At 41.8% G+C, this 16,306-nt stretch overlaps 1 non-coding gene across 1 annotated transcript; it reads right to left on the bottom strand.

The window, feature by feature from the left end:
- Nucleotides 1-5,728: 5,728 nt before the first annotated feature.
- On the bottom strand, nt 5,729-5,801 carry TRNAR-UCG (transfer RNA arginine (anticodon UCG)). The gene has a single exon. It is a non-coding gene; the product is annotated as a tRNA-Arg (tRNA).
- Between the last annotated feature and the right edge of the window lie 10,505 nt (nt 5,802-16,306).

The following is a 16,306-nucleotide window of genomic DNA, read 5'->3' as shown; positions in this document are numbered from 1 at the left end:
CTCGGCCTTCCCTGCCAAGTGGGCTTTTTTTAAACGTTCCCCCTCAGTGAGGTATTATCTGGTATACCTCCCCGTTTGCTCACTGAGAATCGGGTCTTCTTAGCTCCCTGTAAGAGAGGTATTCGTCAGTATGTATTAGCACACTAACGTGTGCTGGCACTAACAACCTTCTGTCGGTAACATGATTACTGATTCTATTTTATAAAGGACCGAAAAATTACAGTATTTTAGCTCCGTTCCCTCCGCGCAGGCAGAGGTGTATCCACCGCTGCTCCAGATCCGCAAGACTCTGTTGTAGTTGAAAACTGATTTCCGACCCTCTGATTTTTTGCTTAACCCCCTGAGTAGCACCTAGCCTTTCTCCTTATCTAGCTGTGATCCGGTGGTTGTTAATTATACATAACTGGGGAGATTTCTCAAAATGCTCGTGTCTCCTCCCCTCCCCTAGACCTAATTAAATCGAAATCTTTAGGGGGTGGAGTCTAGTGGTCGTTTTGCAAGTGCCTTGGGTCTCCCGGGTTAAGAACCATCACTGTCCTCACTTCCTTCTTAGTTTTGGTTTCGCTGTTTTGGCAGTTTTCATCATAAATGTGTAATCATAAGGAATTGGGCCTGGCGCAGTGGCACATGTCTGTAATCCTTGCACTTTGAAAGGTTGAGACTGGAGGATCACTTGAGTCCAGGAGTTTGAGACCAACCTGAGCAATATATCAAGCCCGCCACCCCCCCACAACCCCAACCTCCCCGCATTAAAAAAAACAAAAACAAAAACAAAAAGAGAGAGAGAGAGAAAGAAAGAAAGAAAAAAGGAATTGGTTACATATGCCATGTCATTCCTAAATAATGAAGCCCACAGGACCATTAAAATTTATGTTATATAAAAATCACACACAAAAAAGACTGCTAAACTTGCTAAATAAATATTTAAAACCGCCATTTGGCCCGTGTGTAAACATCCCATATCTAAACAAAAAACACGAAAAATTTGTTATGCTTATGCCATGCAAAACTTTCCAACTTAAAAAAAAAATCTTTCTTTTTTTTTTTTTATTCATGTGGTTTATCAGAGGCTCTGTTGTCTTCCACGTTTAACACATCTCCCCTTAATCTGGTTTAGTGGTGGACAAAGGGGAGGTGTTATATAAAAATTAGCTGCTTCTATGTCTGTGATGTTTAATGTTTCAGAATTCAAGACTGTTGGCAAATTCCTGACAAAGACCAACCAGAGACACACCTGTAGACAAGCAAAATTGGATTTGTTGGTTTGTTGCAAAGAGGGAGACAAAATGCCATGGTGAACCATTAGCTGACCGTAATTTTGTGATTGTATATCCTAATAATTTTTATCTAGAAAGTGAGAGAATAGGCTGGGTGTGGTGGCTCATGCCTATAATCCCAGCACTTTGGGAGGCGGAGGCGGGCAGACACATGAGGTCAGGGTTTAAGCCTGCATGGTGAAACTCCGTCTCTACTAAAAATACAAAAATTAGCTGGGTTTTGGTGGCACATGCCTGTAATTCCAGCTACTCAGGAGGCTGAGGCACAAGAATTGCTTGAACCTAGGAGGTGGGTGAGCCTAGATCGCTTGAATCCAGGAAGTTGCAGTGACCCTAGATTGCGTCACTGCACTCTGGCCTGGGTGACAGAGTGAGATTCTGTCTCAAAAACAAACAAACAAACAGACAAACCAAGAGGATAAAGCAGGATTCTCGCTATAACTGGTAAAGAAGCAGTAGTCATATTAGCCAGAAAGGAGGAGGTATTTGGTTACTTTTGTTATTTGACGATGTCCTTGTTTCTTATTTTTACTCACCATGATTATGAATTGTCTTGTTTTTATCTCAAGTCATAATGGCGACAGAGTGTCCTTGCCTGTTGGTGTTTTTTGAGATTGGTTATATCCAATAGGAGTTGACCAGAGCTTTGCTGTGAGAGCCAGGCCAGCTCCTAGCAACGCCAAGTCCTAGCTGTTAGTGTCAGACCAGTTCTGGCTACTGGGGCTGTTTTTCTCTTCCTCAAGATATAGGTTAATTTGTAAGTTTGGTAAATTCTTCATTTCTTTCCATATCTAAGCCCTTTGCCTAACAACTCTGCAATTCCTCCCAAAGAGATGTGGTATATTTCCATATCACTTTGACTTTGGCCTTAGGCATGACAATGACTTTGGTCAATGTGATGTTAGCAGGCATGAGTCAATTAGGGCCTTTGAATATGCCTGCATAGTTGAGTGTCCATATGCACCTCTGCCATCTTCATGAGATAAATTTTCCCTTGGGTAGCTGCTGTCTTTTCACTCTTGGCCCCAGAAAGAACATGCTTTGAACTAACTAGAGTTCCTACCGTGAAGCGCAAAGGAGGTAAGCTGAAGTGTACTTACACCTTAAGGTACAGCCATTCATATAATTTGGCCTAGAGCTGTTGACCTTCAAGTGACACACACAGATGCTTATCGTTGTATGTTTTTAAGCATTTGTGTGTGTGTGTGTTTTAATGGAGCAATAGCTGACTGAAACACATAGTCTTTGCTCCTTGCAAGTCATAATAAAAATCTTTATGGTTTTGGCTGGGCATGGTGGCTCACGTCTGTAACCGAGTACTTTGGGAATTGAGGCAGGAGGACTGCTTGAGGCCAGAGTTCAAGATAAGCCTGAGCAACATAGCGAGACCCTGTCTCTACAAAAAATAAATTAGCTGGATGTGGTGGCACACACCTGTAGTTCTAGTTACTTGGGAGGCTGAGGCGGGAGGATTGGTGGTTGAGACTGCAGTGAGCCATGATTGCACCACTGCATTCCAGCCTGGGTGACAAAGTGAGACCCTATGTCTTAAAAATATATAATATAATCTTTACGTTTTTGAACTGTAGTGGAGGCAAAATTTTACCTCTATTCTTATTACAATTTCTCCAGCTGCACCTGAGAATTAAATTGATGTAAGGCAGATTAATACAAAAAGACCATACAAATTCATTTAATAGTTTTCTGTGGCACAAGAGCCTTCATTGGAAAATGAAGATACTACAGTGCAGTGAGAGTGGAACACTTACATGCTGAATTAGACAGAAAGTGGTAAACTATGTAAATGTAACGAGGCAAAGGGGCTTGGGCTTGGGTAGTTACTTGGGTAGAGAAGTGGCTGAGAGGATAAAGGCTCATTTAACAAGATTTGTTTACAGAGATTTCCCTCAGCCTCAGTTACCCTAGAAACTAGAGTGAATGATACTTTCATTCTAGTTTAGGGAGGACTTATTTCACAGAGGAATTTAATCTTCTGCTTTTAAGAAACAGAATGAAAGTCAGAGTGATATTCTTGCACCTGCTATTTTTCAAGTGCCTTTAACTCAAAATAGTCACTATGCCAGAGGAGCATAATTTTTAACTCCTTCAGAATATATCTCTTCTAATATAAAGTATAATTTACTTACATAATCTACTTATTCATTTTGTGTTTTCTGTGTTGCCTCCTCCTCTCTTTCTTCAACTCCAAACCTCTTAAGGACATGGGTTTTTGTATACTTTTGTTACCGTGTTCCTAGATTGTAGATTCTATATTCTAGAATCCCAGTGCCTAGCACGGTGGCTGGGGAGAGAAGCAGGCACAGGGTAGGTGCTCCATAAACATTTATAGTAGTCCCCCTTCTATCCTAGGTTTCACTTTCTGTAGTTTCAGTTACCCATAGTCAACTGAGGTCTGAAAATAGGTGAGTAATGTGCAATAAAGTATTTTGAGAGACAGAGAGATCACATTCATATAACTTTTATTACTGTATGTAGATTGTTATAATTGTTTTATTAGTTCTTATTGTTAATCTCTTAAAATGCCTAATTTATAAATTAAACTTTATCATATGTGTGTATGTATAGGAAAAAACATGGTGTATATAGAGTTCAGCACTATCCAGGGTTTCAGGCATCCACTGGGGTCATGGAACATAACTCCTGTAAATAAGGGGGGCTACTCTATTAAATTCATGAATCTCTTAATCCCCTGTGCAACTGGACCCAACTCCCAGTGTTTGTGATACACATCTAGGAATCTTTCTTCTTGATTTATTTTCTTCCAGTTGCTTTTTTTTAATCCAGCTCCAAAAGATGTTTTTCACGTTATTTTTTTTTTCTGAATCCCACTCTCAAAGCAGAAAGGCTTACACATTCATCAAAGGGTGCATGTATTTTTATTTGGTGGATTTGGACAAGCTCCTAAATTCTGGTGACCATTTAAGACTCAGGATGTCCACAGATTTCCCTATCTCTTTCAGTTTTCTCCCTTTTGGCACTTCCCAGTCTGGAAAGTCTCTCTCCTCCTTTTGGTATTCTTTGCTATCAGTGCAGCAAAAAAAGAAAGAAAAAGAAGAGAGAAAGGGTTATGACAGGCAAATTTTTATATTCTAGCATCAGAATTTCCACTTTCATTAAATGCTTGAGGGAGGCTGTGGGACCCCTGGAAAAAATCTTGTTCATCCTCTGGTACACAGGATTACATACTGGTCAGAGAGAGAGGAGGAAGCTTTTTCCTGTTCTTAGAATCAAGAAAAAAGGTGGGCTATGTAATTTTCAAGTATCACTGTATTCATTTTAAAAGGTTACTCTTCTTTTGAGGTTATATCCTTTTTCTAGTTTATAAAAGGATGCTCAGTGCAAATGGTGGGTTTTACCATTAACAAGGCAGAACATGGTTTTGTGTGACATTAGGACATTGACACTTTCTAATCCAATAAATTTCAAAGTCTGGAAACCAATGCTCAATCCCCACGTTTTTTATACAATTTGGAATCTACAGATGACTAGAGGAAACCAGAATCAAACAGAGCTAAGGAAGAAGCTGGGGACAGGGAGAGGTAATTATTACTAGTTTTAATATTCTTTGCTTTGATCTAGAAACACACTTATGGACTCCATGTGATTTGAATCAATGATCTCATCTGGATGGAGTCAAATGTCTTATGTTTCATCATGATGTCAGCAATTGGAAATTACTTTTCCTTAATCCTAAATTATTATTAAATTCAGGCACACAAAATGTTATTTAGGAATACAAAATGTGTTTTTATTTATTTTGCACAGCTGTGTTCCCTGTCTTTTCCTGTTTGCACACACACACTGTAACCAGTTGGGCTATTTTAATTACCTTTATATTTTTGCTTTGCAATATAAAATTCAATATTAGGTATTCTCATCCTTTTGATGGCAACACACCCACAACAAAAAAGTTAAAATGGAGAATAAGAACTAGTGACATAGGCTTCAGCAGCTGCCAAAACTCCTTAGTACATGCGGATGTAGACTAAAAAAGAAATGTGAAGAGGTTTTGGCCTAGTGCTAAATCAGAAGAAGCAACAAGTTTCCTACTGTGCTAGCCATTGGGCCCTAGCATTAGTCTGAGATGCTACAGTTTGAGACAGCTTGGCTTATAGATCTGAATTCAATTCCTTGAATTGAATCTAAGCCTACAAAACCGAAATGCAGGTGCTTAAAATCCAAACTTGGGGAGAACCTGACAGCTCCAAAATACTAGATGGCTGTATTTCAGTTTTGACTTTCCAGTCTTTCTTCACTCTGTCACTTGTTCTCCTAAGGCCTTTGAGAATGTCTCCTTCTTCCCTTTAAAGGAGAGGAGATAGAAGGAAGAAAAAAAAGGATTCAGAAAACCCAGAGAGTGGATGATTTTTTATTTTTTTCTTGGAATGAAATGGGTAATAAAATTTTCAGGCCCCAAAACGAAACCCGCTTAACCACGAAGGGATTCGAACCCTCAATCTTCTGATCCGAAGTCAGACGCCTTATCCATTAGGCCACGTGGTCCCTCGTGGCTGTTTTCTTGCTGCAATACTTAGAAAATAAAACGAGCTTCCCCCTCACACCGCCCCCAACCCCCCGTGTTGGCATCTGCAGCGCCCGTGTTTTCGCCAATGAGAAAATGAAAACTTTAGATTACGTAGGATATTTGGGGCCACAGAATCGGGATTTATAAACGGTTGGGATCGACAATTATTTTAGTCTTGTGGTAATATGACTACTCCTTGGAGAGAAAAGTCGTTTGTTCTGACTCCCAAGGCAGAAGTGGAGTTTATGGCATCTAAAAGATGCTAAAATTCTGCATATTGTCTGCATCGAAGGATATGTTAAAATAACCTTACTCAAGGTTTCTTCCCTGTGATGCTCATCCACATTCACCATTTACAGACTAGGTTCTTGCAGGGTCTGCCCAGATAGTTGTTAAGAAAACTGCACCTGGAAGGCAGTTTTACCACAAGGCAACATCTGCACCGTGGTCTTTCTCGCCATCCTGCATGGATATCTGCAGACACTGGAGACAATTACCCCCTCCCCATGCTGTTCTGGTACTTTCTCTGATTGTGATAATGTGATATCAGAGCACTTTTCGTGGTATGATTCTGTTTAGAAAGGAAAGAAAATACTTTCCTTGGGGTTTCTCAGGAGTGCCGAGCGGACTAGAGCCATTACCAGTTTTTGAGGTTCCCATATATTAAGAAGTGAAGGAACACGAAATAGAAATGCAAAAATGTTTATTATTAACAATTTTTACATTTAATAGATGAATCAACACGAAAATGTAATGCATTAGCATCATACTATGGAGAAGATATTTATAGAATTTATAATGTTACGTAGCGCTCTTGGCCCCATCATGGCATATAAAGTTCTATTTTGGGTGGCTTCTTTCAAGCCTGTCAGTGAATCTCTGTGAAGTCAAGTACTTCATTTGAAGATAATGTCAACAGTCTACATATAAGACATTTCCTTAATTTTCCTAAACCCCAGATACTGGGAATAATGGCTCTCCTGGCTCATTTGTGGTAAGTCTTGGTTTCTCTTGGTTAGCAAATATAGCGGCTTCTGGTGCATAGAAATTGGGCCTTTTACATAGTCTTTCTTTCCCTATCCATAGAATAACGTCTGACAAATAGTAGGAGTTCAATAAAAATATGCCGAATTTCTCATTTATTTTTGAATTCTGCAATCATCTTCAATGTGAGAATTATTATTATTATTATTATTATTATTATTATTATTGAGACAGAGTCTCACTCTGTAGCCCAGGCTGGAGTGCAGTGGCACCACCTCGGCTCACCGAAACCTCTGCCTCCCAGGTTCAAGCGATTCTCCTGCCTCAGCCTCCCAAGTAGCTGGGATTACAGGCGCCCACCACCATGCCCGGCTAATTTTTGTATTTTTAGTAGAGACGGGGTTTCACTATGTTGGCCAGGCTGGTCTCGAACTCCTGACCTGAGTTGATCCTCCCACCTTGACCTCCCAAAGTACTGGATTACGGGCGTGAGCTACCATGCCCGGCCAATGTGATAATTATTTAACAACAGTCTTCTATTCTGCAAAAATCTTTGTTGCTCTCTCTTTCTGTCTTCCTCCTTCCTGGAGAAGATTGATTGAAAGGCTATTATAATATTTGGATGACCCATAAACCATTATGGGTAGTGTTTGTAGAAGTATCAGGAGTGGTTGAATTCTGGGTATGTTTTAAAGGGTTTGTGATTAAATTGGTGTGAAATAAATAGAAAAGTCATATATATCTCCAGTTTCTTTTGCTGTAACAACACAGTTTGCATTTACTGAGACAGGAATGACTTCAGAAAGAGCATTTTGAGAGTGGAGTGTATATGTGTGTGGTGGGGATCTAGAATCTGTTTCAGCATTTACTTCAAGTTGTGTATTGAACATTCAAGTGGAGATGACTAGTGTGGAGTGGTCAGAGTTAAACAAATATATACAGTCCCAAACTTTCCCTCTCCCAAGTTAGAAAAGAAGTGACTTGCTGAAAAATAAACCAATCAAGGACCAGATCATAAACAAGAAAACTCTAAAGACTTTTTTCCTTTATTTCCCCTCTTATTGATTGATTGCTGCACTTCCTGGAATGGGACAGAGACTTTTTTCTCAGGAGAGAACTGGAATAATATTCTTTGCTCACAATTGGTCCATGGTTTTCTATTGCCCACTGAAAAATAAAATCCAAGTGTTTGCCTTGTATACTCACCCCCTTATGACCTGCTCTTTTCCTTTTTGTTCTGCCATAACTCCAGACCAATTTCAGGTATTGTAAGACCTAAAATTTCAACTGCTGCCTTGAGATTTTTGACCCTCACAGGGCTCTTCAAAAATGCTTATCCACAAGTTCCCCTGTCTTGATAGCTATGACTCCCACAAGCAGGAAAGGTTCCCTACTTGTCCAGTTCCCTTATCTGACAGACCAGCTGCATCTCACTCAGGCCTCAACCTAATGGGTTTCGTCTCACTGCCAGTCCCTAAAACTGTTAAAGCAAGCCAACTACATTCTCTGGAGGGAACCAGGAGTCACCCAACCCTCTGATGACTACAAAGCCTACCTCTCACAGCCCCTACTGGTTCATTCTGCTCCTGAGTGCAAACCTTCTGTGGCCTTGCACGGTGTGCAGTGCCCTCTTTTTTCCAGGCTGTGAGTATATACGACTAATAAATTTCTGCCACTCTCATTTATCCATGTTGAGTGTCATGTGTCCAGCCTTCTTACTATTTAGGGCAGGAGAATTTATTGTCTTTCAACAGGTGCACAGGAGGTGATCAGAATACAGCCACTTTTCTCTCCAAATCCCTCTCCCTCACATGACCTCACCTCCATACTTCATCACACTGAATTATTTGTAGTTCCTTAAAAACCTTTAACTATTATGCTTCCTTGTATTTATTTCTTTTTGCTAGAGTGCTCTTCTTGGCTATATGGCAAGTTCTTACTCATTCAAGTTTTGGCTCAAAACCTGCCACCATTTCAGAATCAGACAATTGCCAGGGAAAAATTAATGCAGCAACCCTGTTATAGTTTTAATTTATCCCTGTAGATAAGTGCCATGGTGATGACCGTTACTAAAATATCAGAATGTTCACATACTCACTGGGTAATAATGTTATTCTATATATCTCAAGTAGTGAGTAACTATGAACTAGGTTGTCAGCATATTTAAAGTAAATATGATGATTCATGATGTGCACCTGGTGTCTGGTTCCACATGGCTGGCCACATGGTAGCTATGACTAGCTCCCCTTAACAACTTTGACTCTAATGCCCAAGTGGACTTTGCTATGCAAGCACAGCTTACACACATGCGTGCAGTTCACAATTGGAGAGAAAAGGCTTTTCTATCCTCAGTGAAGACGTTGGATAAGAAAGCCTTCTTTAGCCTTCACCTGTTGGAGGCCAAAGGAATGAGGGATGTGACCAACTCAATATACCACTGAAGGCTATATGAGCAAACAGCAAACTGTTCTCATGAAAGCAGGATGTTGGCAAACTGACAACTGCATTTGTCACCAGAAGGAATGCTGAGGGCAATCATGTCCCAGGCACCGTGTTCCTTAAGGTTATCTATAGGAACATCTGGAGTCTGTTGAACAAAGAAAGCAATCGTGAGCCTGTGATAAATCAAGTAGCTGACCAACAGTTACCCCTTCCTCCCTGTTCACTCCACCTAATAAATACAAAGGGCTGTAGAAGCTCAGGGCCCTTGTTCTCTAGCAGCAAGGAGCCGCCTGACCCCTTCTTTTAAACAAATTCTTTTGTCTTTGTCTTCATTTCTGCATTTGTCCTCCTTCATTCAGTCCTACAGTAACAGTCACAAGTGGCACCCAAAACAGACTTGAATGAAGAAGGTCTGCTGGAGCAGAGAAAGTGAAACTGATCAGATGAAGGAGGAACCCCAGGACGAGTTAGCCAGCGGAGGATATAAAGTCAGTGCCCTGAGGAGGTACTGGGAGCGGGAAGTTTCTGAATCAGGGTAACATGGGGCAGAATTTGTCTATGGAGGAGCAACATTATGTGCAGTTGCTTAATGCTTAGGTTAGCTCCCAAACACTAACTAAGCTTCTTCAGGAGTTTATTACGCATAACCCATGGTTTCCACAGACAGGCACCCTCAATGTGGAAAATTGGGACACAGTAGGAGAAGGATTAAAACGGGCTCATCAAAAAGGTCTTAAAGTTGATTCCTCTGTTTTCTGTTTGGGGTTTAGTCTGTACTGTCCTTCTGCCATTGGCCCCTTCTTATTCTGCTGGACCACAGGAGCCATGTTCTGAATCTCAAAAATTGAAGGAATCTTTTGTCCCACCCACAGCATGCATTGAAAATGATAAACAGGAGGCCAGGCACGGTGGCTCACACCTGTAATCCTAGCACTTTGGGAGGCCGAGACGGGTGGATCATGAGGTCAGGAGATTGAGACCATCCTGGCTAACACAGTGAATCCCCGTCTCTACTAAAAATGCAAGGAAATTAGCTGGGCGTGGTGGTGGGCGCCTGTAGTCCCAGCTACTTGGGAGGCTGAGGCAGGAGAATGGCGTGAACCCCGGAGGTGGAGCTTGCAGTGAGCTGAGATCATGCCACTGCACTCCAGCCTGGGCGACAGAGCGAGACTCTGTTTAAAAAAAAAAAAAAAAAAAAAAAAAAATGATAAACAGGAAAGGATGAAAATTGGCCTGTACCGTCCCCCCAACAGCAGAAACATCTGTACCGCCTCCTTCAGTAGCAGAAAGAGACCCCAATACAAAGAATTCTTTGTGCTGCTGCCATAGCTGGAGAGCCCCTAGGACGTTGCACTTTTCCTATTTCCGTAAGGCCCGATCCGAATAATCCACAGCAGTTTACTTACGAACACACCCCGGTAGAGTTTAAGTTGTTGAAGGAATTAAAAGCTAGTGTAGTTAATAATGGAATACAGAGCCCATTTACTTTAGGATTGCTAGAATCTGTACTCGGTGCTATGTGCCTTCCACCCTTTGATATAAAGCATTTGGCTCACACTTGTCTGCTAGTGCATATCTGACATGGAATTTAAACTGGCTAGAACTGTGTGCAGACAAGGCTAGACAGAATCGTGCTGCTGGACACGGGGACATTACAGAGGATATGCAACTGGGTAATGGCCCTTATTCAGATCTGCTGCAATAATTGACACTCCCAGGCGCTGCTTACGAGCAGTCTGCCTTGGTCGCTAAATGCGCCTGGGACACCATTACAGAGCAAGGAGTCCCAGTACAATCTTTTCTACAAGTTATGCAAGGGTCGCAGGAGTCCTATGCACATTTTGTTGTACGATTACAAGAGGCAGTGAGGCATCAGATTCCTCATACCGCTGCTGCAGAAATGCTTACTTTGACTCTAGCTTTTGAAAATGCAAATGCAGATTGTAAATGTGCTCTGGCACCTGTGAGGTGTACAAAGATCTTAGGAAATTTTCTCAAAGCTTGTCAGGATGTGGGAACTGAACTCCATCGTTCTACAATGTTGGCTCAAGCAATGGCTAATTTAGTAGTAAACAAATCTAGACAGGGCCAAGGGTCAAGCCCTAAAGTAGGAAAATGTTATAATTGTGGAAAAATTGGACATTTCAAAAAAGAATGCCGTCAGACCTCTGGGCAGAGAGGATCTTATAATGCAGTTCCCCCCGACAGAAAAAACGCCAGGACTTTTCACTCATTGTAATAAAGGAAATCGTTGGGTTAATCAATGCCACTCAAAATTTCATCAGAATAGTGCCCCCCTGTCAGGAAACGAGAAGGGGGCCTGGATCCGGGCCGCTCAAACAATGAGGGCATTGCCCATCCAGGCCACAACCCCATTTCAGGGATGGGTTCCCAGAAGAACATTGATTCCCTCTCCCCAGGAACACCCAGAAGCACAGGATTAGATCTCCTAGTCAGAGAACAGGTTACGTTTGTTGGAAGAGACAAACCCACAAAGATTCCCACTGGTATTTGGGGACCTTTGCCAACAGGATATATGGGATTAATCTTGGGCAAAAGCCGTCTTAACTTACAGGGCATTACCATGGTCCCTGGAGTTGTTGGCTCTGATTATGAAGGAGAAATTCAAGTAGTAGTAATGTCACAAGATCTTTGGGTTTTTGAACTGGGAGAATATACTGCTCAACTGTTGCTTATTCCCTGCAAGTTGCACCCTTCCCCCATGAAAGGAAAAACGAGGGAATCAAGGATTTGGAAGTACAACTAGGTGGTAAATTTATCTATCACAAGCCATAGCATTTAATCGAGCCAACTGTACAGTGCAAATTAAAGGAAAGAAGTTCTATGAACTTATGGATACGGGAGCTGATGTGTCAGTAATATCCAAACACTATTGGCCCACCATCTTGACCCCTGCAATTAACTTCTACATCCCTAGTGGGACTAGGAAAGCTCAAAGTGTTCAATGGAGTGCTGAGATTTTATCCTGTCTCAGACCACATGGACAGTCATGTACTTTTCAACCTTATGTTGCAAATATAGCTGTTAATCTATGGGGCTGAGATTTACGGACAGCATGGGATATGAGACTTAAAAATGAAACTATTGATAATCCAGGATTTAAAATGTTAAAGAAAATGGGATTCAGAGTGGAAAAGGCTTAGGAAAGCCCCTGCAGGGAAACCCTGATCCAATATCAATAACTGGACAAAACAGAAAAGGGCTAGGTCATCAGGATTTTTGGCGGGGGTCGTTGATATTTCTCCTCCACCCACTGCTTTGCCGCTAGAGTGGCTGACTGACAAACCTGTGTGGGTGGATCAATGGCCCCTACCACAGGAGAAACTGATGCAACTCCATCAGCTAGTGAGAGAGCAATTGGAAGCAGAACATACAAAATAGCTCCTGGAATTCACCAGTATTTGTGATCCAAAAATGTCAGGAAAATGGCAACTGCTACATGATTTGAGAGCTATTAATGCACAGATTAAACCAATGGGTGCATTACAGCAAGGTCTGCCATCCCCAGCAGCCATTCCAAGAGATTGGCCTCTTGTAGTAATAGGTCTTAAAGATTTTTTTTTTTTTTTTAACTATACCATTACACAAAAAGGATAAGCCTCAATTTGCCTTCTCTGTGCCTTCTATTAATCAAAGAGTGCCTGTCTCTCGCTATCAGTGGAAAGTTTTAGCCCAAGGCATACTCAACAGTCCTATGTTATGTCAGCATTTTGTAGGAAAAGATTTAAAGGAGCCTTGCAATATATTTCCCAATGCCTACATCATTCATTATATGGATGATATTCTTTTGGCTGCTCCTACAGATCAAATGTTACATCAGTTATTCAGAGAAATAAAACGAGCCTTGACTGCATGGAATCTCAAAATAGCTCCTGAAAAGGTGCAAACAACCTCCCCATACCAGTATTTAGGTACTATTTTTACTGGAAGAAGTGTTCGGCCTCAGAAAGTAACTCTGTAGGACAGAGTAAAAACTCTGAATGACTTCCAACAATTATTAGGGGATATCAATTGGCTGTGCCCGACTCTAGGTACTGCCATCTACCAACTCACGCACCTTTATCAAACCCTCCAAAGAGATTCTTCATTAGATTCTCCTCGGCAACTTACTAAGGAGGCAGAAGCTGAGTGACAGCTTGTAGAACAGATCCTTCAGCAATAACATGCCTCCTGGCTACAGCCGCAAAAGCCTTTGCTTTTGTTTATTCTTCCTACCCCCCATTCTCCATCAGGATTTTTAGGTCAATTCATAGACAAATCTGTAATGGTAATATAATGGCTTTTTTTTTTTATCCAATCAGACAGTGAAATCTTTGCAAGTTTATCTTTCTTTAATTACTCAACTTATAACAATAGGTAGGCATAGATAAAAAATGCTTATGGGATACGATCCTGATAAAATTATTGTTCCCTTGGATTCCCAACAACAGGCCGCAGCATGGGAAATGTCGACTGCATGGCAAATTGCTTTTTCAGATTTTGTGGGAATAATAGATAACCATTATCCATCAGACAAAATTTTGCAATTTTATAAAGTTCACCCTTTTATCCTCCCTGTAATTACTCACCACAAGCCCATTCCAGGTGGAAAGACATATTTTACCGATGGCTCTTGCAAAGGCCGTACAGCTATTTATGCAACTAAGCATACTCAAACAATAAAGATCTCTGGAGTTTCAGCTCAATGCTCAGAGTTAATGGCAGTTATTCGGGTTTTAGAGCTCACAGCTTTATCTCCTATTAATATTGTTTGTGATTCAGCCTATGTTGTAAATGCAGCTAGTTGCATTGAGACTGCCACTATTAAGGGCACCCTAGAACCAGAGCTGCTTAATTTGTTTCTAAGACTTCAACAAGCTATTCTCTCTCGTGCTGCTCCCATTCGCTCTCACACGCAACTTCCTGGACCACTATCTCAAGATAATGATAAAGCAGATAAATTAATTGGTTCTGTATTTCAACAAGCTCAAGCTTCCCACGCATTACTGCATCAAAACACCTCTGCCCTTACTCATATGTTTCATCTGCCTTGCAGCCAAGCTCAAGCTATTGTGCAAGCCTGCCCCTCCTGTCAGCAAGTCCCTGGTGTTGCACCCGTGGAAGGATGCGACCCACGAGGCTTGGCTCCAAATGAAATCTGGCAGATGAATGTTGCACATACAGCAGCCTTTGGCAAAATTAGCTATGTTCATATGACTATAGACACCTACTCCAATATGTTACATGCCACATGTCAAACAGGGGAAACTGCTGGCCATGTCTAATGGCATTGTTTGTCGTCATTCGCCCATATGGGGGTCTCTAAATAATTAAAAACTGACAATGGACCTGCTTATGTTAGTCGTGCTTTTCAAAATTTTTTACAGTTATGGGTAATCACTCATAAAAGAGGAATTCCTTACAATCCCCAAGGACAAGGCATTATAGAGCTGGCACATCAAACACTACAGCGTATGTTGAGAAAAAAAAGGGGAATAGGAGACCAGCTACCACCTTAAACAAAATTACATTTAGCCTTGTTTACTTTAAATTTTTTGATGCCTGGTATGGATGGTAAGACTCCGGCAGAACGACATTGGCAAGTGTTAGAGGGAAAGAGGCAAGTTTATCCAAAGGCGTTATGGAAATCCCCGGAAGAAGGAGAATGGAAAGGCCCAGTGGATTTGCTGATGTGGGGATGAGGGTATGCTTATGTTTTTACAGGAGATGGACAAACTGTGTAGGTGCCCTCCAGGTATGTGCAACCATGGAACGGGAGACTGGAGGGATCCATGGATCGCAACCATGGGCCCGGTTCCCCCAGTACAAGCCATGGGCCAGTTGAATCTGAATGCGAAGATGGAACGAGGGCCAACTGGAGTCATATTGACATCCACGCTCATAACATGGGGACAGATCAAGAAAACCACGCAGGAAGCTGAGAAAATGCTGGAGTGCCAGGGTCAGGCAAAAACCCCCGAATCAATGTTCTTGGCCATGCTAGCTGTAGTGTCCTGTGTGGTATGTTTCCCCTGTGTAGAAGCAAAAACATGTTGGGCATATGTTCCTAACCCCTGAGTAGTGCGACCTGTACTCTGGAGTGACACTCCTCCTGAGGTATATCGTGATCAGGGAGCATGGACCCCAGGACCCCTAACTCCCCCTGACACAGAACAATTAGACTCTCAGAACAATAGTATCAATTACACTGCCCCATTGGAGGGACTCCCTTTATGCATCACCAGGGATACATCGCTCAATGGCAGTTGCCTAGCAGTCCAATCCCAGGCATGGTTGAGTCACCATGGAAAAATTATGTACCTATTAGGCCTTAGCTCTATTAATATTACTGGTGGATTTACTAATCTCTCCCGGCCCTATCATCCAAATTGTATTGACTATACAGAATGGGCTCCCTTCAATATTCTCACCCCGCTCCTTGGATCCAGTGTCTTGGCCCCTTAGCTAGACAAGTCTATGTTAATGGGAGACATTATTGACTGGGGTCCTTGTGGTCATTTGGATGGGACAGATGAGAATCAGACCTCATGGCACAAACTTCGCTGCCACTGGTGGTGAACATTTAACATTTCTTCCCTATATCGCATTGGGATTCAATCCTAATCTGCCACGCAACTTGCTTAGCATGGAACAGGCTTTAGTCCGCCTTTGCCTCAGTGGCATCATCAAGGAAAGAGGGGCCCAATTCAGCAGTCGACATGGAAGTTAGCACTCCCATTTATGAATGGCAGCATCTGGGTCAGGACACTATCCAATAATAGTAATAGGACTCAACACAGTTTTAATGTTACCTTTGTAAGAAATATTACCACTCAGTTTACAATTTGTGTTTTTAATCCCTGTATCTTTCTGGCGGCTAAAAAGGACCAACTCCAGGTAAATGTCACCCAATTGACTTGTGACTCCTGTCAACTGTATCACTGCATAAATCATAGCACGATACAAACACACAACATATCCACCTTAATAATTCCGGGTCACATTCCCAGATTATGGATTCCTGTCAATTTGTTTGAGACTTGGGTGGCTATCCTGG

The sequence above is a fragment of the Pongo pygmaeus genome, chromosome 5 (assembly GCF_028885625.2).
Source record: "Pongo pygmaeus isolate AG05252 chromosome 5, NHGRI_mPonPyg2-v2.0_pri, whole genome shotgun sequence".
Taxonomy (NCBI): Eukaryota; Metazoa; Chordata; class Mammalia; order Primates; family Hominidae; genus Pongo; species Pongo pygmaeus.
The sequence above is the reverse complement of the archived record's forward strand: the minus strand, read 5'-3'. Positions and strand labels throughout refer to the sequence as shown.